Source organism: Anguilla rostrata, chromosome 3 (genome assembly GCF_018555375.3).
Source record: "Anguilla rostrata isolate EN2019 chromosome 3, ASM1855537v3, whole genome shotgun sequence".
Classification (NCBI taxonomy): Eukaryota; Metazoa; Chordata; class Actinopteri; order Anguilliformes; family Anguillidae; genus Anguilla; species Anguilla rostrata.
The window spans coordinates 29,683,403-29,707,400 of NC_057935.1; the positions used below are offsets into that span (position 1 = coordinate 29,683,403).

At 44.7% G+C, this 23,998-nt stretch overlaps 2 long non-coding RNA genes across 2 annotated transcripts; one reads left to right on the top strand and one right to left on the bottom strand.

Moving 5' to 3' along the window:
- Nucleotides 1-506: 506 nt before the first annotated feature.
- LOC135252003 (uncharacterized) lies at nt 507-11,118 on the bottom strand. Its single transcript, XR_010329247.1, has 3 exons — nt 10,948-11,118; nt 835-944; nt 507-594 (listed from the first exon to the last, which is right to left on the bottom strand). It is a non-coding gene; the product is annotated as an uncharacterized LOC135252003 (long non-coding RNA).
- LOC135251997 (uncharacterized) lies at nt 590-14,054 on the top strand. The gene is made up of 8 exons (XR_010329241.1): nt 590-966; nt 2,008-2,088; nt 5,065-6,436; nt 6,552-6,611; nt 11,728-11,949; nt 12,591-12,738; nt 13,222-13,305; nt 13,435-14,054. It is a non-coding gene; the product is annotated as an uncharacterized LOC135251997 (long non-coding RNA).
- The last annotated feature ends 9,944 nt before the right edge of the window (nt 14,055-23,998 follow it).

The window sequence follows — 23,998 nt, forward strand, 5'->3', positions numbered from 1 at the left end:
ATGTCTGAGGTCCCTCCTCTATCATAGCTAAAATTCTGGGATGGGATAATACTTGTTCCAAACTTATTATTAATGGTATGTACTGAAAGAACAACTTTTGAATTGCAAGGACTCTTGAGGTACCACTTCTTGTTCTACATGCGGTTTGTGAAATAACATTTTCCTCTAGTTCTGCTGGTTTCAACTGCTGAATAGCGCTGTCCTGCATGTAGGTTGTTGCAACTCTGGTGAAAGGATCTGTGGAATCATCAAAGACCTTCAGTGCATCACTTTGAAGTTTGTCGATATTTCCGGGCTGCCGTTCAAATACCTGCTTCAAATGATTTCTTAGGTACTCTAGCAGAGATGCATGATATTGCTTATTGCTGAACCCTGGCCACCATGTTATTTACAGCTCTCTACAAAGCAATGGGAAGTGATACATCATTAACAATTAACATAACACATCATCTGAACTCCTTAATAACCTTAATAACATTAAATCAGCATTATTTTAGCCAATGTACCTGTAAGAGGTGGAATTTTTCCCGTACATTCAAGACAAAGGCAGTGGCACGTTTGCTTAGATCCACCTTGCAACACCTTGCATCCCTCCTGTGAAAGATGGTAACATTAGTGCAATCGCGTTAATTCTGTTCAACATTAAGTGGCACTTCTAACAGCGAATCCTCTGAAAAAATAGCAAAACGCAACATTTAAAGATACATTTCAGTCCACCAGCTAGCTAACAAATTTAACTAGTAGTAGGAGACATCTTGAACATACTGTGTGCACATACCTTACACATGGTCATGTTCACAAGTTTAAACCCCTTTTTATACTCTAAGAACTTACCCTGTCTCTGTGTTGCACCATCGAATCCTCCATCTCCAGATGCCGGTCAAGTGGGACCGTGTCGAAAGTGCTTGGATTTTCATTCGATCCACGTGAAGCATCTTCAACAACTTCTTGGAATTACAGATTAAGGTTAGTGTTGGTCTGCTCGAGTGTTTTACAAGCAGGAAAAATAGGTGTGCCAAAAGTTTCACAACCAATTTGAGACAAATCTCTGTCTGGTAGATTTAGTTCAGTCCCTGGAGTCCAGTTTGCTGGTGGGTGTCCACTTGCCATATATAAAGCATGCGTGTGCTTAATGTAGTAGTGGAATGAATTGAAAACGCTGTAATCTTCTGCACAGCCATCTATTCCACAAATGACATGGAGATCAGTGCTACGACCATGTACTCTATTTATGTGACTTAATAGCGATGTCAAAGTCAGGGCCATAAACATGCACTGCCAACTCATTGCTGCTGTTAAATGACGATCTAGATACGTAAAGGACTCCAAACGCCAAAAACTCAAAGTATGGCTTCCTAGCGTCGAACTAGGTTCATCTGTGACTGTTATTTTTCCAGATTCCCGCTCTTACAGAGTTTGACATTCTTAGCTTATACCATGTTAACAAGTAGGGAGTGTGACTGGGCTGCTAGATATTATTACTAACCTTTATGTATGCCAATATCAGGTCGATTCATTAATATCGAATATATATAATATGTATATAGATATAATAGTTATAATACAGTAACTATTATACATCGTGGAAGAAGCACTAGACTTTTTAATGTGAAGTGCTGAATCCTCCGAAAATGGTAGTTGCCCACAGACACTCTACTCTCTCGAACGTTAATTTGCTTGAAGGCGTGTATTGACTGGTTGTGTGGATTTGAAATGAATCATTCTTTGACATAGACGACGGTGTAATGCAAGTAAGTAAAGGCAGGGCTCCTAATTTGGTGTAATAACAGGGATAGTTCAGGCAAAGATAACGTCATCGTATTTAATGAATTGCTAGTTAAAAGGTGCACTTTCCCACAGGCAACACGTGTAAGCTGCAACAGTACTTCACTTGCTAGCTAACACCAGCTATTGGTAATTTTGTAGCTATCCTAGCTAATTTATAGAATAGCAAGCCAAGAAGCTAGACTAACATTACTGAAATCAAACTGGCTTTTGATTTTACAGAGAAAGTGATCTGTCTATGAGGAAGTTCGAAAATGGAGATGTGGAAAAATTTTGATGACACAACCGTCGTCATTTTGAAAGGTAAGTTAATATGAAGCTAGCTAGCTAGCCTGTTACTTTAGTTAATGTGTAGCTAACTTAGCTAGCTACTGATTTTAGGTTGGAGGTGTATTGCAGTTTTAATGACTTGGCTGTGGCACTGCAAGCATAATCTAAACAAATTTCTCATTTGGAACCGCTTGCTAATTTCAGAATTAAAAGTGGAGATTTCCAGATAATATCAGGTGTACAGCACACCCAATAAGCAGGCGGTTTCTTCAGTTATAATCATTTATCGATACAGCAAACAAACAAACAAATAAAATACCACACCAGTCCAACGGTTTGGCAATGCCCTTCTCAAGGTAAATTATGGATGAAGGACATGCACACTGAGACCATATAACTATGTTCTTTTTCATATGAAACACTTACGCTAGTCAGTGTAGCTTATTACAGATACCATAATGCCAAGAGTATAATAGGTCTTGGTCTTATAACTGATTTTTACCTGTTTTTTAGCTGTTCAACCTTTGAATCAGTTACTCTTAGAATGATTTTGTAATTGCATTGAAGGTCCAATTCATTCAAATCTTATCAATATGCCAACTAAAGAATCGCCCTGCCAGCAGCAACCCAAAACAGAACCTTATATATATATATATATATATATATATATATATATATACATGTATGTGTGTGTGTGTATGTGTGTGTGTATATATACAGTATATATAGTCTGGGGCTGTTTTTCATGGTTTGAACTAGGCCCCTTAGTTCCAGTGAAGGCAAATATTGATGCGGTGACATTCTAGACGATTCTGTGCTTCCAATTTTGTGGCAACAGTTTGGGGAAGGCCCTTTCCTGTTTCAGCATGACAATGTCCCCAGGCACAAAACTAGGCCCATCTAGAAATGTTTTTGTCGAGATTGGTGTTCTTAGTTGAGTCCTGTTTTTGCCAATGTGTTCAGTCTATGGAGCCAGTAAGCCTCTTTTGAGCATATGCAATCATTGGGCTTTATTGGAAACTGAGAAAATGGATGTGCCCCACTGGGGCAGAAATGCAGGTACTACCCTGCTCACATGCGTGCACGTGATGTTATGTGGGAAACTTTGGATCTTGTCTCTCTGAGCACTGCTAACTATATATACTGCTAAGCCCATATTTATTTTCTGCGGGGGGCTTTTTTGTCTTTATTTGAAAATTAAAAGTAGAGCTAGTGACACTAGTGCAAAGCTACTTGGTTGTTGGCCCTACCTCACAAATATGTATAGCATTTTAACTTTAGTGTGTGTGCAGAGCTGCTCAAATGAATAAGCAATAGGCTGTTTAGGGCCCCAGAAGTCTAGGGCTGGCCCTATGTGTGTGCTGAAATTTGATAATATTATAAGTGTTTCCAGCTCCTCAGGAGGAGACAAATCTGGAAAAAAATTGATCTGGGAGAAAACCAAGAGGTTGGTTAGCTAGGTGCAGTCTTACATTGACTCTAAGCTGTAAATTTGTGTCGTCACTAGTGTGTGTAGTCTTGTCAGTTTATTATAGACCATGGGTGTCCAGTTGTATCTGAAAAGAGCCGTGGTGGGCATTTGCTTTTGTTATGGTCCAGAAAAAAGACACCTGACTCTGCTTGACTGAAGACCATGATTACTTAATTAGCTTAAAAATGTGCTGCAGTGCTGGGCTAAAACAAACACCTGCCCCCAAAGAAAGTTCTAAAGCTACACAGCCCAGAGTATGTCATATACACAGACAGCGAGTTGGAGTAAATTCGCAAGCTCTACTATGAAAGGAAGCATACTGGGATAGAGGACTGCATAATGTCAAAGGAACTTAGATGCAGACTAGTGAGAAACAAACATGATCTCCATTCTAAGAGCACGTGTTGAGACAGAAGATGCTAGATATCCCACAAAGCAAGAAATAACATGGCCATTTATAAGATGTTATTTATTACTGTTGGGTTCTTTTGAGTATTTGTACATTGTTGACGCCAGCAAATCAAATCTAATATAATAGGATGTCATTACGTTATTTTTCTTGAGGTATGCATGTACATGAATTCAGTAACAATGGCAATCAATTACCTTTTAAATCCACTGGGGAAAATGCACATGCATACTTCAGGAAAAACTTAAAAGGAATATGAAAGTTCATCTGATGTTTTCAATCTGCAGACGTACTTTATCGAGGAGATTAATCCAAATCCTACACCATCAGTGTTTTCGATACGTTCGCAGGCTTAAACAACAATTTAATGGAAAAGATGAGCAATAGGGTGACAGATTCTTGGACTGTATTCATTGTGCATCTTTATCAATCAGTTGTTTCTGTATCTTTAGTGTTCTCGTAAGGGTGAAAGAACCACAGACTAAACACGAAGCTAAACTCCACTCAAAATGAAGAAAGAGTTGTCGTTGTAGTTGAAGAAATGTTTACTGGTAACTCGTTTACAGTGACATGGAGTGAAAACTGCAGGATAATAAAAATACAGAAAAGGAAAATGCACTAGTGTCTAGTGTTGTTTTTTTACAAACTTAGCATTGTACTGGGATTAGCATTGCAGAAGCATGAACTACCTTGTATATATTTGTAAATACAATGTTTTTAATCTTAATTTATTAAATGCATTTTTCATCAAATAACCCTTAATATATGAACTTTAACATGTAAATAAGGAAATACATCGACTTACGACATTGATTCATCAGTCTTTGTGTGTAGATGCAAATGGTTCCATGTACTGATTCACCACTGTGGACATGTGGCTTTCACTTCCTGGTCTGTCTAACAGGAAGTGATGCATTTGAACTAACTTTATCGAACAGGGGAGTGTGATGTCTGTTTTAGTGACCTCAGTGAGGTCACTAAACCTAGGCTACAAGGAGTTCAAATCAGTCTTTCTGCCTGCCTTCTGGGAGAAGTAAGACAACTTCCGCAGTTAGTCTGAGAAATGTCTTTACATTATCTCGGTCAGCTGTTTTAACCTCGACCTTTCTGACGTGTCCGTCTTTACCAGGGAACGTGGCGGAGATCCTAGCCATAGGCCAGGAGTTGCGTTTGGCCTGTTTGTCTCTGAGCAGGACTAAATCCCCGACTTGTAGGTTTCTGCGAAGCGTCATCCACTTCTGTCTGTGTTGTAAATAAGGTAGGTATTCTTGTCGCCATCGTGCCCAAAACTGATTTGCGAGAGCTTGGACTTGTCTCCACTGTTTCGTATACAGATCCTTCTCCGAGAAGTCACCAGGAGGAGGTGGGACTCTGGTCTTCTGCGTGAGGAACATCGATGGAGAGAGTATCAGGGGGTTGTCTGGATCTGTAGATACTGGTAAAAGTGGTCGCGCGTTCATAATCACAGTGACTTCTGCCATTAACGTAGAGAGCACTTCATGGGTGAGGCAAGTGTTTAGCTGGAGCAACATGGAATCCAAGATTCTTCTCGCGGTGCCTATCATTCTCTCCCAACAGCCCCCCATATGGGAAGCATGTGGTAGGTTGAACTCCCAGACACATCCTTGCTCACTTAGATACCTTTGCATGTTTGGGTCCAGCTGGCTTTTACCTATCCCGAGTTCCTTGCTAGCGCCGATGAAGTTAGTTCCGCGGTTGGACCGGGCCTTTAATGGCAAAGAAGCGCCTGAGTGCATTTATGCAACTTGATGTGCCTAATGACTCTATTAGCTCAACATGAACAGCTCTTGAGCTCATACAACTGAACATGATGGCCCATCTCTTGCTTCCTGCTCGGGTCTGCCTAGCTGCGACTGACTAAGGACCAAAGACGTCCAGTCCCACATATGTAAACGGAGGGCATGCCTGAAGGCGTTCGGATGGTAAATCTGCCATGTGTTGTTCCTCGAGCTTCCCTCGGAGCTTCCTGCATGTCGTGCAGTTGTGGAATACTGAGTTTCTGAGTCTCTTGCCACCCAAGACCCATAATCCTTACAGCTCCCTCCGTGATGTGAAGACCCTGGTGCTTCACTTGCTCATGATGGTGGCGTGTCAGCAGTAGGGATACATGGCTGTCTTTAGGCTAAATTATGGGTTGCTTTTCACCAGACTCCAGGTTGGAGTGTTGTAGTCGACCTCCGACACGGATAAAGTTGTTCTCGATGATCGGGCTGAGCTTTTGGAGACAGCTGTTTTTGGGAATTGGTTTTTGCGCTTGGAGAGCTGCAAGTTCCTTTGTGAATTCTGACCTTTGTGACGCTTGAAGGACAACGTGTATTGCTTAGTCCAGTTCCTCTGGGGTGCGAGGACGCTTACATCTGTGCCACCCTTTGCACTCACGGTCTTCGTTCCTCTGTTTGCAGGATCTGGCGATGTGGATGAGGAAGGCGACACCTCTGAGGAGTGAGCGGAGACTGGAGAAGCGTTGGAAGCGGACTGGGGTGAGTATCTCCTCATTCAGGTAAGTATTGTAGGTCTTTACTTCTGGTCTGATTTCACTGTCATTTTCCGGTTCTATTAGGTTAAATTTTTCACTTGTTTGTGCTTTTTCCGCAGGTGATGATCTCAGGAAGGATGGTCCGGAGAACCAGGTGGTCTGCGCCAGGCGAGATGCAGGTAAGGATCTTAACGCGTGGTTGGCAGGGTTTTCCTCATAGTTAACGTAATGCCATTGCTCAGGTTTTGAGGACTGGCATATACGTTGCACTTGGTTGTGGACGTAGACGTAGAATCTCTTAGTCGCATTGTGGATGTAACCAAGGATTACCTTACTGTCGCTATAGAAATTTGTAGCATCCAGTTTGACATCTAGCTCATCTTAGATGAGATCCGCCATCTCGACGGCTAAGACAGCCACGGACAGCTCCAATCGTGGGATGGTAGGTTCAGATTGGGGTGCTAGCTTTGCCTTACTCATGATGAATCCAACCTCGGTTTGTCCATCTTTTTGGACTGTCTTCAGGTATGCAACAGCCCCGATTGTCGTCGTCAAGGCATCCGAGAACACACATAGCTCGGTGTGCTCTGCCTTCGAAAGTGACATATTAGAGTAAGTATGTGGCACGTGAAGCTGTCTGAGATCTTGGAGCGATTCTTGCCAAGTGTCCCACTTGTCAAGTTTCTCTTTGGGGAGAGGAGTATCCCAGTCTGAGAGTTCGGAGGTAAGCTCTCTTAGGAGAGCCCTTCCCTGGATGGTGACAGGCGCCAACAAACCCAGGGTATCGAAGATACTGTTTGCTGTGGACAGAACCCCTTGGCGAGTGAATGGTTTGGGTTTTGTCGACACAACGTAAGTGAAGGTATCTGTGTATATCTCCCAGAGCAGACCCAAGCTGCGCTGTGTGGGGCAGTGTCTCTCCGGTGAGATCTAGCTCCTTGACGATCGTTCCGCAGTCCTCTGGGGGAAAGGCCTTCAAGACTGTTTGGCTGTTTGAGGCGAACTTGTGGAGACGAAGGTTTGATTCTCCTAGAGAGGTCTGCGTTCTTCTCATCAAGTCGATTGCTTCGTAGTCGGTTGGTACGGATATCAAGCCTTCGTCAACATAGAAGTGTCTTTCCACAAATTCAACAGTGTCAGCGCCATACTGCTGTGCTCCTTCTCTGATGGCTCTTCTCAAACCATAGATTGCCACAGCGGGTGAAGGGCTGTTGGCGAAAACGTGGACTTTCATCCGGTACTCAATGACCTCCTTAGTAATGTTATTGTCCTTGTACCACAAGAAATGAAGAAAGTTGCGGTGGTCGTCACGCACTATGAAACAGTGGAACATCTGTTGGATGTCTGCTAACACTGCTACTTTCTCTTTCCGAAAGTGGAGAAGAACCCTGATTAGGGTATTATTCAGATACGGACCAGTTAGCAACATGTCGTTGAGGGAGACACCACAGTACTGGGCGCTAGAGTCAAAGACTACCCTGATCTGGTTGGGCTTTCGAGGATGATATACTCCGAACGTAGGAAGGTACCAGCATTCCCCACCGTCCTTCAGCGGTGGTGCTACCTCAGCGTGTCCATTTTGGAAGATCTTGCCCATGAATGCAACATACTGTTCTTGCATTTCTGGTTTTCTTTTTAGCACTCTCCGAAGAGACACAAACCTGCTGACGGCCTGCTCTCTGTTGTTGGGAAGAGGCTGGCATGGTTCTGTGAAAGGGAGTGGGGCAACCCAACTATTATCATTGTTTCTGTAGATGTTAGCATCCATCCTGTTCAGGAAGATGGTATCCTCGATCGACGGAGCAAGTCTGTTGTCGTGTTTCGTTCTGTTACACACCGTTTTCCCCAGCATCTCTGTAGCTTTGGCTGCTCGGTTGAAGCTATCCTGTGTTTCCTTGACATGCATGTAGCTTGTGCAGGGTTGAAAAATTGAATGACGACCACCTTCCAGCACATTAGTCTTGAAGTTGTTGACCGTCGGATTATGAATGTTTCCCAGGCACACTCTCCCACTACCACCCAGCCAAGGTCTAGGCGTTGTGTGAACGGAGCGTTGTGCGGCCCGTTAACCTGTTGTCTGACCTTATGTGCTCTCATAATGTCTCTTCAGAAGAATTTCCGCATTCGGATCTAGTTCTGGGAGGTGTTTGCCGATGTGCTGGAGATGGGGTTGGTGCAGCACGACACTTGGTATTGGAATCTCTGAGCGATTATTCAAGATCTCACTACACTCAATGAGTTGTGGGAGAGAAATGACCACTTTGCCATCCAGAGATTCAACTTGGAATCCTTCCGTACGTCTCCCTGACGTTTCTACTAAACCAGAGCGAGTTCTCAGCCTGTACGGGAATGATTTGCCTTCTACATCAAAGAGGTTGAAGAACTGGTTTCGCTAGTGAGCGATTGCTCTGGTCATCCATGATCACGTAGGCATTGACAGCCTTGTGCCTAGCATCCTTTGGATATACCTTTGCGAGGCAGATCTTTGCACGAGAGCGGCTCCATTAGCCTGTGCTGCAAACCTCTGTGCAACTTGAGCTAATGACAGCCATGTTAGCATTAGCTTCTCCCTCCCCACCGTTCTCTTGTGACGGTGAAGGAGCCTTTGGGGTTTGAGGTGGTGGACCAGGATGCATGGCTGTGACATGGTAGGTGCGGTTGCATTCCAGGCACTTCACTGAAGACTTGCAATCTTTAGCAAGGTGTGAGGTAGATGCACAACATCTGAAACATATTCCTTTCTCTTTGAGGAAGGCCTTTCTCTGTTCTACAATCCTGGAGTGAGTGTGGTTTGTTCTGCACTGGGCAGGTCTTGGTGGGGTCATCATTTGATTGTTTGTTGATTTTTACTGAGGAAACGTCGGTTTTGTGTACCGAGATAGATCTGTCATTGTTGAATTTCTTCAAGGTGAGTCTGTCCTGTTTGGTAGAGGTTGCAGTGCTCCCTTGGTGCATGGAGCTGGGATCGTTCCACTTTTTGGCTTCATAGCACACAAATCTGCAGAAGTACTCAAAGGGAGGGAACTGACCATTGTTCTCTTCCTTGTATCTTGAACTAGCGGACAGCCACTTCTCTTGAAGTCCAAAAGGTAGTTTTTCTGAGATGCGAGATGCCTCGTGAGGTGTCCAAATACGACAGACCTGTGAGATAGCCATCTTCTTTGGCACCAAGGATCTCAGTCAGCAAGTCGCCGAGCTCGTGGAGCTTGACATGGTCTTTGTTGGTGAGCTTCGGGAAACTCTCCAGTCGCTGAAAAAGTGACTTCTCCATGATCTCTGGGGCGGCGTAGCATTCGCGGAGACATTCCTATGCCTTGTTTAGCGCCACAGTGGGATTGCCAACATACACTAAGCGTATGCGTTTTACATATTCACATGACTCCTTGCCAAGCCACTTTGTCATGAGGTCGAGTTGCTAGGCAGCACTCAAATTAATAACACTGATTGTATTGGTGAATGAGGCGTACTATGCGCAGTAGTTTTCAGGCTTGTCATCAAATTGGTACAGGCCTGAGGTTGCGAGACTTCGTCTGGCTAAGTACTGTGCCAAGGGTTCTGCTACAGGTGTTGGGCTGGCTGGAGAAGCTTGCTTCGGGATATAGGGCTGAATTCTGCTTTAGGGTTACCTAATGATGGTTGTGCAATGTCTTCCGTGGAGGACCGCCATTTTATGACACTCTTATCCGGTTACATACGGGATGGGCCCACAATAGGTGGGTGTGGGGAGTTAGCACATTGTTTCAGGATGTTTTGTGAACGGACATATTCACTGGTGCGTTCGATTTTGCTTTTTTGTTGCTACAGCTTCGTCTATAACTTGCAATCCTTCTGCTATTTCCAACATCTGTGCTTATGCTGCTGTTGCTTCTGCTTCGCATTATATCTGTAACACTTCTAGTTCTGCGTCTATTCTAATTTTTTAAAACTGTGCTTCAGCATCTCTTCTCCTTTTTTCTGCATCTTTAGTGCTTGTCTAGCTAATTCTAGCTTCAGCTTTAGTTGCTGTGATGCGTACGCTGCTCTTATCCTAGCTGCTTCGGCCTTAGTTCGGGCGCGTCCTGCCGCACTGGACGAAGAGACTGATGATCTTGCACTTAAAGTTGATGATTTTACGCTTTTGGAAGCCATTCTGATACTTTACAAATACTGATCTCTTCTGTCTTTTCACTTTAGTGTTTTCGTAAGGGTGTAAGAACCGCAGACTAAACACGAAGCTAAACTCCACTCAAAATGAAGCAAGAGTTGTCCTCATAGTTGAAGAAACGTTTACTGGTAACTCGTTCACAGTGACATGGAGTGAAAACTGCAGGATAATAAAAATACAGAAAAGGAAAATGCACTAAGTCTAGTGTTGTTGTTTTTTTTTTACAAACTTAGCATTGTACTGGGATTAGCATTGCAGAAGCATGAACTACCATGTATATATTTGTAAATACAATGTTTTTAATCTTAACTTATCAAATAACCCTTAATATATGAACTTTAACATGTAAATAATGAAATACATCGACTTACGACATTGATTCATCAGTCTTTGTGTGTAGATGCGAGTGGATCCATGTACTGATTCACCGCTGTGGACATGTGGCTTTCACTTCCTGGTCTGGCTAACAGGAAGTGATGCGTTTGAACTAACTTTATCGAACAGTTTAAACAAACAGTACAATTCAATACAAAAGTATTGCAAAGCAGTAGTTAACATTACAAAAATGCTATTTATGTCTTACAAACATCACAGTATCTATACAACTGCTGGACTTCTTGGGGTCTGAAAACCTCTGACTTCAATATTTCAGTGGCACATCCCTTTAATGTAATCATCATTATATGATATTCCACAAGTAACACTCTACAATCAGCTTAACAAGAGACTTCAGAATATACGATCACCAAAAAGGAAACAAGGCCCAACACCCGAGCGTGGCCAATGGCGGAAGAGACATTGCATCAATATGGATGTCGTTGGAGGCGTTGGAACTTCAAGTAGCCAGACCTCTTCAGGGGACTATGATGCTGACTCGAGCGTAGTGATACTTGGAAACTCTCGTGTCAGGAGCAGTACACAAGAACAGGAAGCCCCTGAACAGCAGAATCCTGCTGAAATAATGGGTAAATGTCATACTGTGAAGGAGAATTTGGCCCAAAATTTAGAAAGACACCAAAAAAAATTTGTCTGCACTTGTCCAATAGTGTACACTTCAACAATGTTTGTTCTCTAAGTTTGTTTCTTTTTTATGTGGCACATCTGATATCATGAGGCAACAACACGAATTATTCATATTTTCCTTTTAATAGGATGGGTCTGTTGACCAGGACAGTCGCCAAGCACAAGCAAGGCACTACAAAACCCTTCAAGAGATCTGCAAAAAACCCTAGCCAAATAATGAAGTTGTTTCCCAACTATTCAACCTGGAATTTGAAGCTAGAAGAACTTCTTTTGACTCGGACACACTCAAGGAGCAGGACAGACCCACCAAGATTATTGAAGCATATCCATGTTTCAAGGATCTGAAGCATGTAAGTAAACATCAGTGAATTATCCCAGGAAATTACTTAGTTCTCTAAAGGATTGTAACTACGTGAGGTAACTATATAAGACTGATTTCTTCAGTCTTTGGGCTGCAAGTATGCCTAGTAGTCATAATTGCACTGTGTATTTGTGTTTTCATGTCTGTGTGATTGGGCTGTTGGCAAAATGGTCTTAGCTTATATTCATAACCAATATTTTTAAAGGGTTCATACTGTATTTAGAGGTAAAATTGAGGGTCAGGCCATAGTGAATGGGGGTGATATCAGCTTTTTATTACGCTAGACCTTAAACCGCCGATTTACTGCTTAAAATGTGCGTCTTTTGTCATGGGTAATTCCTCCTGTCAGAAGCATTTTGCTGCAGTGAATGTCAACCAAGTTAATCACCTACTGACTAATAACTGTAAATTTGTACCTGATAAATAATTAACATGCTTTATAATGCACTGGATGATTGCATTCCCTGCAGCAAAATACTTATGGCAGGAGGGTGCTCACATAACAGATGGTACTTGCAGGCAAACCGGGGAAAAGACGTGTGCATTTACACAACAAATCTGCTGTTTAAGGACTACCATAAGAAACGTTAACTTCAGCACTAAGTTTTTGTGTGGTCTGTATTGTTACAGGTTCTTGATGAACTAGGAAGGATCATTGACAGTTACAACCCCAACTATCTCAGCAAGGTCAAGGAACGGTGTGACAGTTTCCAGACAAAAGCAACTTTTTATGGTGTCATGAAAAAACTCATGAAACCTCAAGTTATATTAAGCGATGGTAAGACTTTCAATGTCCTCACTCATATATGACCATCACAGTATTCTGCACAACACTTAAAGGGTTAGTTCAGAATTTTGGATACTTGTTGGTACTTCCTGCTCACTGGTGATGGTGCTGATCGATGGATATCTTCCATGCTCAGTCTATGCTGTCCTTCTATATGAAACATCCAGCTACCGCTAGTTAGCCACAGTGTTGGCACATATAGCGGATTCAGCTCTTAATCAGCACAAAAAGCATGTATATACTCCATGTATAATGTTCATCTGAAGTGAAATTGTACTTCATATAGGATTATGTGACCAGTGGACATGGTTGAATGTTTTTGTGTAGTACGTTTAAGTGCTTTTTGCACTGAAAATTGAAAAGAACTGACCCAACTACTGCTTGCTAACTATAAGCAGTTGGTCATTTTTGGTCTGGAAATTTTATACCACCCAAGATTAAAGTTATATTAAAGTTTTTGTTTCTCTTCTGCAGAGGAAAAAACAATAAACTTGTCAAAGGCCCTACCAGCCATGTTTCCATCTTCAACTGGTCCATCAAAGAAGTTGAGACAAGAAAGTGAGGCTCTCATTCACGTGTTGACAGTAAAGAAGCTTTTTAAAAATATGACTTCTGTCAATCACTCAATTCTGTGCACTGATTCATTCAGACATTCATGAGTTTTATTCCATTGTATTTTTTCAACAGCCCTCTGAAGACCCAGATGTGTTCCTGAAGAAGAGATACATTTCTTGTCCTCACCTGGTTGTAGATGAAGGAAATTCAAACCGAGATACTGAAGGATGCCATACATGTGAGAGATGCAACTCGGTCCTATTGGAAAGCCATGGCAGACTGGAACAAGTTTCTTGGCTAGTTTGTATAAATGGGACACTTGGTGACAGATTTGTGTTTTCTTTTCTTTTTTTTTTGTACTCTGCATCTGCATCTTTTTGTGAAATTTAGTTTTTCAATCTTGGGTTTTTCTTAAGAGTGTTGTGCCTTCCTCATGTTAAATCAATAATGAATAATGTTCCAGACATTCCAGAGTGTATGCAAAACCATTGAGTAACATTCCTCCAGAAGGAATGTAGTGTTACACTTAGATTTACAACATGTTTCAGAGAAGAAAATTACTTTATTAAGTCTAAGGAATATTGGGCCATTTACTGTTTACATATCTATATTGTCTGCTCTCTTGGTTTGAAGCAGTTAGTCAGTGGGCTGGTTGTCTAAGAATACGTAGTCTGACGGAACATTCTGTGGATGCTTGAATTGCAAATAAAAGTTTTGTTTTCAACCAATTTCACTTGATTCTGTTTATTAGAAATCCCTGTTTTTAGACTTCCACTAAACATCAAGAGAAGAGTTGTTAAAACAGGAGCAAAATTATATTTAATGAGCTAGGTTTTTGCTCTGTTGCTGGAAATCTGGGTAATATAGCTTAAAATTAGTAGTAATTCTTGCTTGTTTTAAACAAGCATTTTCTTGAATTGAGCACATAAATCTTATTCATGAAGTTTCACAAACATGATTAATATGCTAGTATTGAGTATTTTTGCCTCTGTTTTATAACGTTTTCACTTTAAAAAAAAATATATATATTTTAAGACCTTAAGAGAATTTCTCTTGCAAGTTCTTTTTTCTTGTTTTAAGAAATTTTACCAAGTCAAATTATCTCACCGCACTGGAAAATAATTTTGCTTCATTCAAGCATTTTTCCTCTACACTTTAGCATTTTTTTCTTATTTTTTTTGATGGATTTTTTACAGGGTAGTGACCACACGCGTTGTACCTCACTGACCGCACGCCCTGTAACTCAAAAACCACATACCCTGAAAGTCACTGAACACATGCCCTGTAACTCACTGACCACACGCCCTAAAACTCACTGACCACGGGCCCTGTAACTGACTTTCAAAACGCCTGACGGACACTGACGGACACCCTGTAACTCAGAGATAACTGACGGACACCCTGTAACTCAGAGATCACACGCCTTGTACCTAACTGACAAAACGCCCCGACTGACCACTCACCCAAACACTCACTGACACCCTGTAACTAACTGACCACACGCCCTGTAATTCACTGACAACACGCCCTGTACCTGACTGACCACACACCCTATAACTCGTTGACACCCTGTAACTGACTGACCACACACCCAGTAACTCACTGACAGCCTGTAACTGACTGACCAAACGTCCTGTAACTCACTGACCACACACCATGTAACTCATTAGCCAGACGCCCTGTAACTGACCGACCACATGCCCTGTAACTCACTGACAACACGTCATGTAACTTCTTGACCACACGCCTCGTACCTCATGAACACACACCCTGTAACTCAGTATCCACACGCCCTGTCACTGACTGACCACACACCATGAAATTCACTGACCACGCACCTTGTACCTCACTGGTGACACGCACTGTAACTCGTTGACATCCTAAAACTGACTGACCACACATCCAGTAACTCACTAACACCCTGTAACTCACTGACAACACGTCATGTAACTTGTTGACCAGACACCTTGTACCTCACTGACCACATGCCCTGTAATTCACAATCCACCTGCTCAGTAACTGACTGACCACACGCCCTGTAACTCATTGACAACACGTCATGTAACTCACTGACCACACGCCCTGTAACTCACAATCCACCTGCTCGGTAACTGACTTACCACACCCCCTGTAACTTACTAACCACAGGCCCTGTAACTCACTGACACCCTTTGACTGACCACACACCCTGTAACTCACTGACCACACACCATGTAATTAACTGATCACACTTCTTGTAGCTCACTAACCACACACCCTGTAACTAACTGACCACGGGACCTGTAACTAACTGACAGAAAATGCACTGTAACTGACTGAAACCCTGAAATTGACTGACCACACGCCCTGTAAATCACTGACTACATGCCCTGTAACTGATTGACCACACACCCTGTAACTCACTGACCGCACGCCATGTAACTCATTGACCACACTCCTTGTAACTCACTGACCACGGGACCTGTAACTAACTGACAGAACGCCCTGTAACTGACTGACACCCTGTAACTCAGACATCACACGCCTCTTATCTTACTGACCAAACGCCCTTACTGACCTCACACCCTATAACTCGCTGACACCCTGTAACTAACTGACCACACATCCTGTAACTGACTGACCACACACCCAGTAACGCACAAACTGCATGCCCTGTAACTCGGTGACACACTGAAACTGACTGACCACACGCCCTGTAACTAACCACAGACCCTGTAACTCACTGACAACATACCCTGTAACCCACTGACCACACACCCTATAAATTTCTGACACCATGTAACTGACTAACCACACACCCAGTAACTGACTTACTACACCGCCAGTAACTGACTGACCACACGCCCTGTAACTCACAAACTACACACCCTTTAACTCACTGACCACATGCCCTGTAACTCACTGACACCCTGTAACGGACAGACCACACGCCCAGTACCTCACTGACCACACGCCCAGTAACTCATTGACACCCTGTAACTGACTGACCACGCATACTCTAACTTACTGACCACACGCCATGTAACTCATTGACCAGACGCCTTGTACCTCACTAACCACATGTCCTGAAACTCACGTACCACATGCCCTGTAACTCGTTAACCGCAGGCCCTGTGACAGAATGACAAAACGCCCTGTAAAAAACTGACACCCTGTAACTCAGAGATCACACACCTTGTATTTAACTGACCAAACGCCCTGACTGACCACTCACCCAATAACTCAATGACACCCTGCAACTGACTGACCATAAGCCCTGTAATTCACTGACCACACACCCTGTAACTGACCAAACGTCCTGTAACTCACTGACCACACGCCATGTAACTCATTGACCAGACGCCTTGTACCTCATTAACCAGACGCCTCGTACCTCACTGACCACACGCCCTGTAACTCACAATCCACATGCCCTGTACTCACTTACCACACACCATGTAACTCACTGACTATGCCCCTTGTACTTCACTGACCACACGCCTTGTACCTCACTGACACCCTGTAACTGACTGAACACATGAACTGTAACTCACTGACAACACGTCATGTAACTTGCTGACCACACGACTTGTACCTCACTGACCACACACCTAGTACCTCACTGACCACACGCCCTGTAATTTACTGACACCCTGTTACTGACTGACCATGCACCTTGTACCTCACTGGCGACAGGCACTGTAACTGACTGACACCCTGTAACTGACTGACCACACATCCTGTAACTCACAGACAACATGTCATGTAACTCACTGACCACATGCCTTGTACCTCACTGACCACATGCCATGTAACTTACAATCCACCTGCTCGGTAACTGACTGGCCACACACTCTGTAACTCTCTAACTACAAGCCCTGTAACTCGTAGACACACTTGACTGACCACGTGCCCTGTAACTCATTGACTCACTGAAACTGACTGACCACACCCCCTGTAACTGATTGACCACATGCCCTGTAACTCACCAACACTCTGTACCAGACTGATCACGCACCCTGTAACTGACTGACCACATAACATGTAACTCAGTGACCACGCGACTTGTACCGCACTGACCACACGCCCTGTATGTAACCGACCACATGACCTGTAATTCATTGACCACACGCCCTGTATCTGACTGACCACACATCCTGTAACTCACTGACCACACAACCTATAACTCACTGACACCCTGTAACTGACTGACCACATACCCTATAACTCTCTGACACCCTGTAAGTGACTGACCACACACCCAGTAACTCACTGACCACACACCCTGTCACTCAGTGACCACACAACCTGAAACACACTGACACCCTGTATCTGACTGACACACATCCTGTACCTCACAGACCACACGCCCTGTAACTCACTATCCACACGCCCTGTAACTCACTGACCACACACCATGTAACTCACTGACTATGTGCCTCGTACCTCACTGGCCACACGCCCTGTAACTCACTGACCACATAACCTGTAACTCATTGACCACACGCCCTTTAACTCTCTGACCACGCGCCATGCAACTATCTGACCACACTCCCCGTAACTCACGGATTCCTCACCCTGTAACTCACTGACCACATGCCCTGTAACTCACTGACACCCTGTAACTCACTGACAACACACCCTGTAACTCACTGAGAACACGCCATGTAAATCACTGACCGCACCCTGTACCTCACTGACCACACACCCTGTAACTCACTAACCACAATTCCAGTAACTCGTTGACACACTTTAACTGACTGATCACGCGCCCTGTAACTCACTGACTCCCTGAAACTGACAGATCACACCCCCTGTAACTGACTGACCACATGCTCTGTAACTCACCTTCGCCCTGTAATTGACTGACTACACACCCTACAACTGACTCACACACCATGTAACTGACTTATCACATGACTAGTACCTCACTGACTACACGCCCGGTAACTCAATAACCACATTCCCTGTAAGTCACTGACCACATGCCCTGCAACTCACTGACCACACAACCTGTAACACACTGACCACGGGCCCTGTAAGTTGCATCAAACAACCTGAAAACAAGGTCTGGCAGGGAAGTAACCAGACCAAAAAGACTAGACTTGTGAAAGTAGAAAGACTTACCTGCTTTTGTGTACATGTTAGTAGTGCTTAAGTAGAGATGTTTTGCCCATTTCAGTAGTTACATGAGTGAACTGTTATGGAGTACACTGAAGGAAAATAAGAAGGGGGTTATACTTACCTACCCAAAATATACTTGCCTTGTATCTCACTGACCACACGCCCTGTAATTTACTATCCACACACCCAGTAACTCACTGACAACACACCATGTAACTCACAGACCACACATCCTGCAACTCACTGACCACATGCCATGTAAGTCACTGACCTCATGCGACGTAACTAACTGACCACATGCCTCATACCTTACTGACCACATGCCCTGGAACTCACTAACCACATACCCTGTAAGTCACTCACTACACACTCTGTAACTCATTGACCACACGCCCCTTAATTCACTGACCATGCACCCTGCAACTCAGAGACCACACTCCCTGTAACTCACAGATTCCTCACCCTGTAAATCACTCACCACACTCCCTGTCACACACTGACACCCTGTAACTGACTGACAACACACCCTGTAACTCACTGAGAACACGCCATGTAAGTCACTGACCATGCACCCTGTAACTCACTAACAAAATGCCCTGAAACTGACTGACATGCAGTAACTCAGAGATCACATGCCTCTTACCTTACCGACCAAACACCCTGACTGAGGGGAGCTTCCATTGTCCATTGTCCAGCAGGTGCTGTCCATCGTCCCTCAGGAGCTGCCTGCCCTGTCCCGTGTCCAGCAGGAGCTGCCTGCACTGCCCAGTGTCCAGCAGGAGCTGCCTGCACTGCCCAGTGTCCAGCAGGAGCTGCCTGCACTGCCCAGTGTCCCCGAGCTTTCACTGCCCAATGTCCCCAAGCTCTCACTGCCCAATGTCCCCAAGCTCTCACTGCCCAGTGTCCCCGAGCTCTCACTGCCCAGTGTCCCCAAGCTCTCACTGCCCAGTGTTCCCTGAGCCTTTAGTGTCCCCGTGCCCTCTAGTGTCCCCGAGCCCTCTAGTGTCCCCGTGCCTTCTAGTGTCCCCGAGCCTTCAGTGCCCCGCGTCCAGGAGCTTCCCTGACCCAGGGTCCAGAAACCCCGGCCGTCCAGCGACCCGGAGTCTGCCACCCTAGCGCCTGGTGTGGCTCTCTCGGCGGTTCAGTTCATAGCCTCGGCGAGTCAGCACGGCAGCCCTCCTGTGTTCCTGTGTGAGGTCTTGGGACATCTCGTCAAGTCCTGGAGGGCATTCCCCCTTGGATTCCCCCCGGACTGTCTGACTGCTGGTCTGCCTGCCCTATTTTCTGTCTGTCTACCTGCCTGTTTATCTGCCAGCTTCTTTGCGTGTCTGTCGGCCCCCCAGGCCGTCGGCCCATTAGCCGGTCTGCCTACCCACCTGCCTGTCTGTCTGTCTTCATGTCAATCTGTCTGCTTGTTGTCCTGTCTGCCTGTCTGTCAACTTCTGTGTCTGTCTTTGGGTTCGTCCCTCCTGTTGCATGTCTGTCTGTCTCTTTGCGTGTCTGTCTGTCTTGCTGTGTCTCCCTGCCTGCCTGTCGGTCTGTCTGCCTATTTGTTAGGTCTCCAAGTCCTGTTCCGTGTCTGAGTCCTGCTCTGTGTCTCAGTCCAGTCCTGTGTCTTCCTGAGTCCCGTCCCTGTCTTCCTGAGTCCAGTCCCTTATGTTTATAGTGCTAATGCCCTTAGATTGATCAGGGGGGTCTGTACAAGCAGGGATGATCACGATTACCCTCAGAAAATAGTGCTGTCTGCGCTTACTGTCTTGTCTTCTTCCAGAAGTAGCAGCTTACAGTGTTGAGGAGCAGTGCAGTGACTGACACCGTGGAGACCCCCAATCTTAGTGAGAAATCCAGAGTCACACAGGTGCTCACTCCCTGAGCTGGTCGAGAGACACCTCGCCTGTGCAGCACACCGGCTCCTGCCACACGTAGGTGGTTTTCTGCAATGCACACACACACGCACACACAACCACACACACACAAACATAAGACACATACAAAAGCACACACACGGACGTATGCACACACACGCGCGCGCGCGCACGCATACACATACACCACACACATGCACACACGCATACACGCACACATGCACACACGCATACACACACATGCACGCACACAGACGCACACGATTGCACACACATTCGCGCACACACACGCACACACACACACACGCATGGACACACAAACACACATGCAGATATGAACTGAAACAATTCACCAGATACTAAGCTCCTAGAGTTCTTCCCATCCTCTCTGGTTCTTCACTACGGGAAGACGTTTCAGCCACTCATTTCAATGTAAGTCAATGGTATTAATACGGTCAACATATGAAGTCAATTTTTTACCACAGAAATATGTAGTTGCAAGTGGTGTTTTTTCTTTGTCTAATGTCTCCCCATGTGTTGATTTGTTAAGTTATAGTGTCATTTGCACAGTATTTTAATAATCTGTGGACGAATCACAGACCCGGCTTCATGACTATAAAAATGAACTTCATGACTATAAAAATCCCCCCTGTTCCCTACTGCACGGTCTCTGGTGCCAATTTGTACAATATGACTTCCAAATTTTCAAAAAGCTTTTCACAAGCCCATGGATAGTCAAAGGGTTATTTCCCAGTCACTTTGTCCATATTATTCCCACAGTCCATGCCGGTGAATCTGCAGAATGTATAGCATTGTGGTGCAAGCACTACACGCAACTCACACAGACAGGTCTGCCCGGAGGAGTCACAGTGAGATAGACATCCTGCTGCTCAGTGCAAGCACTACACGCAACTCACACAGACATGTCTGCCCTGAGGAGTCACAGGAAGCTCATTTCAGCTGCATCTCACCCACAGGCAGAACCGGAGCTGAGTATCTTATGATGGTACAGAATGTGTGGCAGGAACCGTGTCCCGCAGAGGCTGATGCTGAACTGGTGGAAGTAGCGGAGCCCATTGCTGGTGAAGCGCGGGCCGCTCAGGAAGCTGGTGGCATTAGCCGGGGGGGAAGTCATAGAGCACAGCCTCCCCTCCGGGGGGCTGCAGCTGCAGCTGGCAGTCACTGACACTGGCCAATTTAGCCTGGGGAAGAGCCAAAGGAATACAATCAGCCAGTGCACAAGGAAAGTTATAAGTTATTTAAGTTAAATAAAATTGAACAGAATATGGGTCCATAATTAGTTTTATCTATTATTATTGTTAATATAGCATAAGTCAACTTACATCTGGTACTTTAATGATGTTACACATACACTTACACTGTAGCTAGCTGGATAACAGCATCTGAATTCTGGGTCGGATTTAGATTTTTTGCTAGCTAGCTACCATTCTAAATTGGTGTCACAGTTATCATTATGAGCGATGACCAGACAGCCAGTAGCTACCTAGCATCTTACTTCACACTGATTCAAAATAAAGTTATTTGCCTGTTCAAGATCCCCTGGATTCCTCGCTAGCTCAAAGCTGTGAGCCTGTGGTCCTTCATGGCCATAATTCATTACCATGGGATTCATCTTTCTAGCTGTACACAGCGCTGTAGCTGTCTCACCACAGAGACTTGCTTCTGCTACATCACTTTCAGGTTTTCCATCTAAATACAGTTTTTGAGTTGGTTGTGGAAATGCCTTTACAAAATCAAGTCCAGCTGTAATCACATGCATACATTCTTATGAAAATTATTGAGCCCAGTCACCCTCTGAGTAAAAAATGGAAAAAGGCTGCCCGCTCTTCTTTGAAATTTTTTTACATTTTTGTTCAGAGTAATTGTGAGGCACCGGTCTGGCTGCAGGGCATATAATGAAGTGTGTTAGGGTTAGGGTGAGTGTTAATAGTGAGGCACTGCACTGGCTGCAGAGCATATAATGAAGTGTGTTAGGGTGAGTGTTAATAGTGAGGCACCACTCTGGTTGCAGAGTATGTGATCAAGTGTGTTAGGGTTAGGGTGAGTGTTAATAGTGAGGCACAGCTCTGGTTGCAGAGCATACAATGAAGTGTGTTAGGGTTAGGGTGAGTGTTAATAGTGAGGCACTGCTCTGGTTGCAGAGCATACAATGAAGTGTGTTAGGTTTAGGGTCAGTGTTAATAGTGAGGCACCGCTCTGGCTGCAGAGCATGTGATGAAGTGTGTTAGGGTGAGTGTTAATAGTGCGGCACTGCTCTGGCTGCAGGGCATACAATGAAGTGTGTTAGGGTTAGGGTTAATAGTGAGGCACTGGTCAGGCTGACTGACGGCGGGTCTTGTATGGTTGCTGTGTGTGTTGGGCCTGCAGCGGATGCAGGCTTCCTCCCCCGTAGGCTGCTTGGGTCTGATGAAGGTGTTTGGGGGCACTGCTAGCAGATGCCTCTCCCGTTCAGCATGTAGTGCCCGGGAGGGGGGCAGGGCATGCAGGCTGACCCGCTGTCTGCCGAGCCCAGGGCACAACGGTGACATCGCGAGCCCATGCCGCCGATCACGTTCATCACATGCACCATGTACATCTTGACAAAATCTTCATTGAACCGCCTTTCCTGGTGAACAGAGACAGGGAAGTCACTACAGCAAGGACCTCAAGCTCCCAGAGGGGGCTCTGTGTCAGCAGGTTCACCTCCAGTCCCAGAGGGGGTGCTGTATCAGTAGGTTCAACTCCAGTCCCAGAGGGGGCGCTGTGCCTGCAGGTTCAACTTCAGGCCTGGAGGGGGCACTGTGTCTGCAGGTTTAACCACTTCTCCTGGTTTGCGTGGTTTCCTTTCAATCATAGACATGCATATTTAACTAGACAGGAAAGCACGCCTTCAGCTAACCTAAGCTTGTGAAGTCCCGGAAGTAAGCCTTTACTATGTTTGTTGAGGGCAAAACTTTGGAGCTCCCATGAAAGTGAATGGGGAATATCAGACTTTTGAAGGCAAAATAAAATGTCATCGATGCTATTTTTAGACTCGATTAACGACCGTTACGTTTCATATGAAAAGAAGATTGAAAAAATTAATTATGTAAGAAAATATGCACATTTTAATAAATATTTTAGCAAGACTACTGGACCAAAACAACTATTGTTTCAGAGACTGCTGCACATAATGAAATTAATGATCACAAAAAATGTACCAATGAGGTTTTCTTAGGTTGTTAAATCACCTTAGATTTCTACATTGAATTCAATGAGCAGCAAGCGCTTTTGCCCTCAAGCACGCACAGTACAGGCTGTTTCCTGTTACTTCGTAGGCCGCCTGGCCCCTCCTACCCTGTCCAGTTCCTATGTACGTTCAATGCTTTCAATCAGCAGCCAATTTCGGCCTACTTTTTTGCTAACTTTTCGGTGATTAAGTGCCGGATATCAAAACCAGCAGATGCTGCAGCAGACAAAGCCATGCAAGTCAAGCATTAAGAAACAGAGGGACCCCTGGGAAGCACACAGGCCCAGGCCTTCCTTCACCCTTACAGTAATGTCCTTCTGCACAAGCTGACCAGGCCCAGGCCACCCTTACAGTAATGTCCTTGTGCACAAGCTCACCAGGACTAGATCAGACCATATAAAATAAACTGTTAAACGGGCGGTGAATTAAATTTTGTATTAACGGCTCTAGGATATTACTTAAAATTTTCATTTGTCATAATACAGTGCCATGAAAAAGT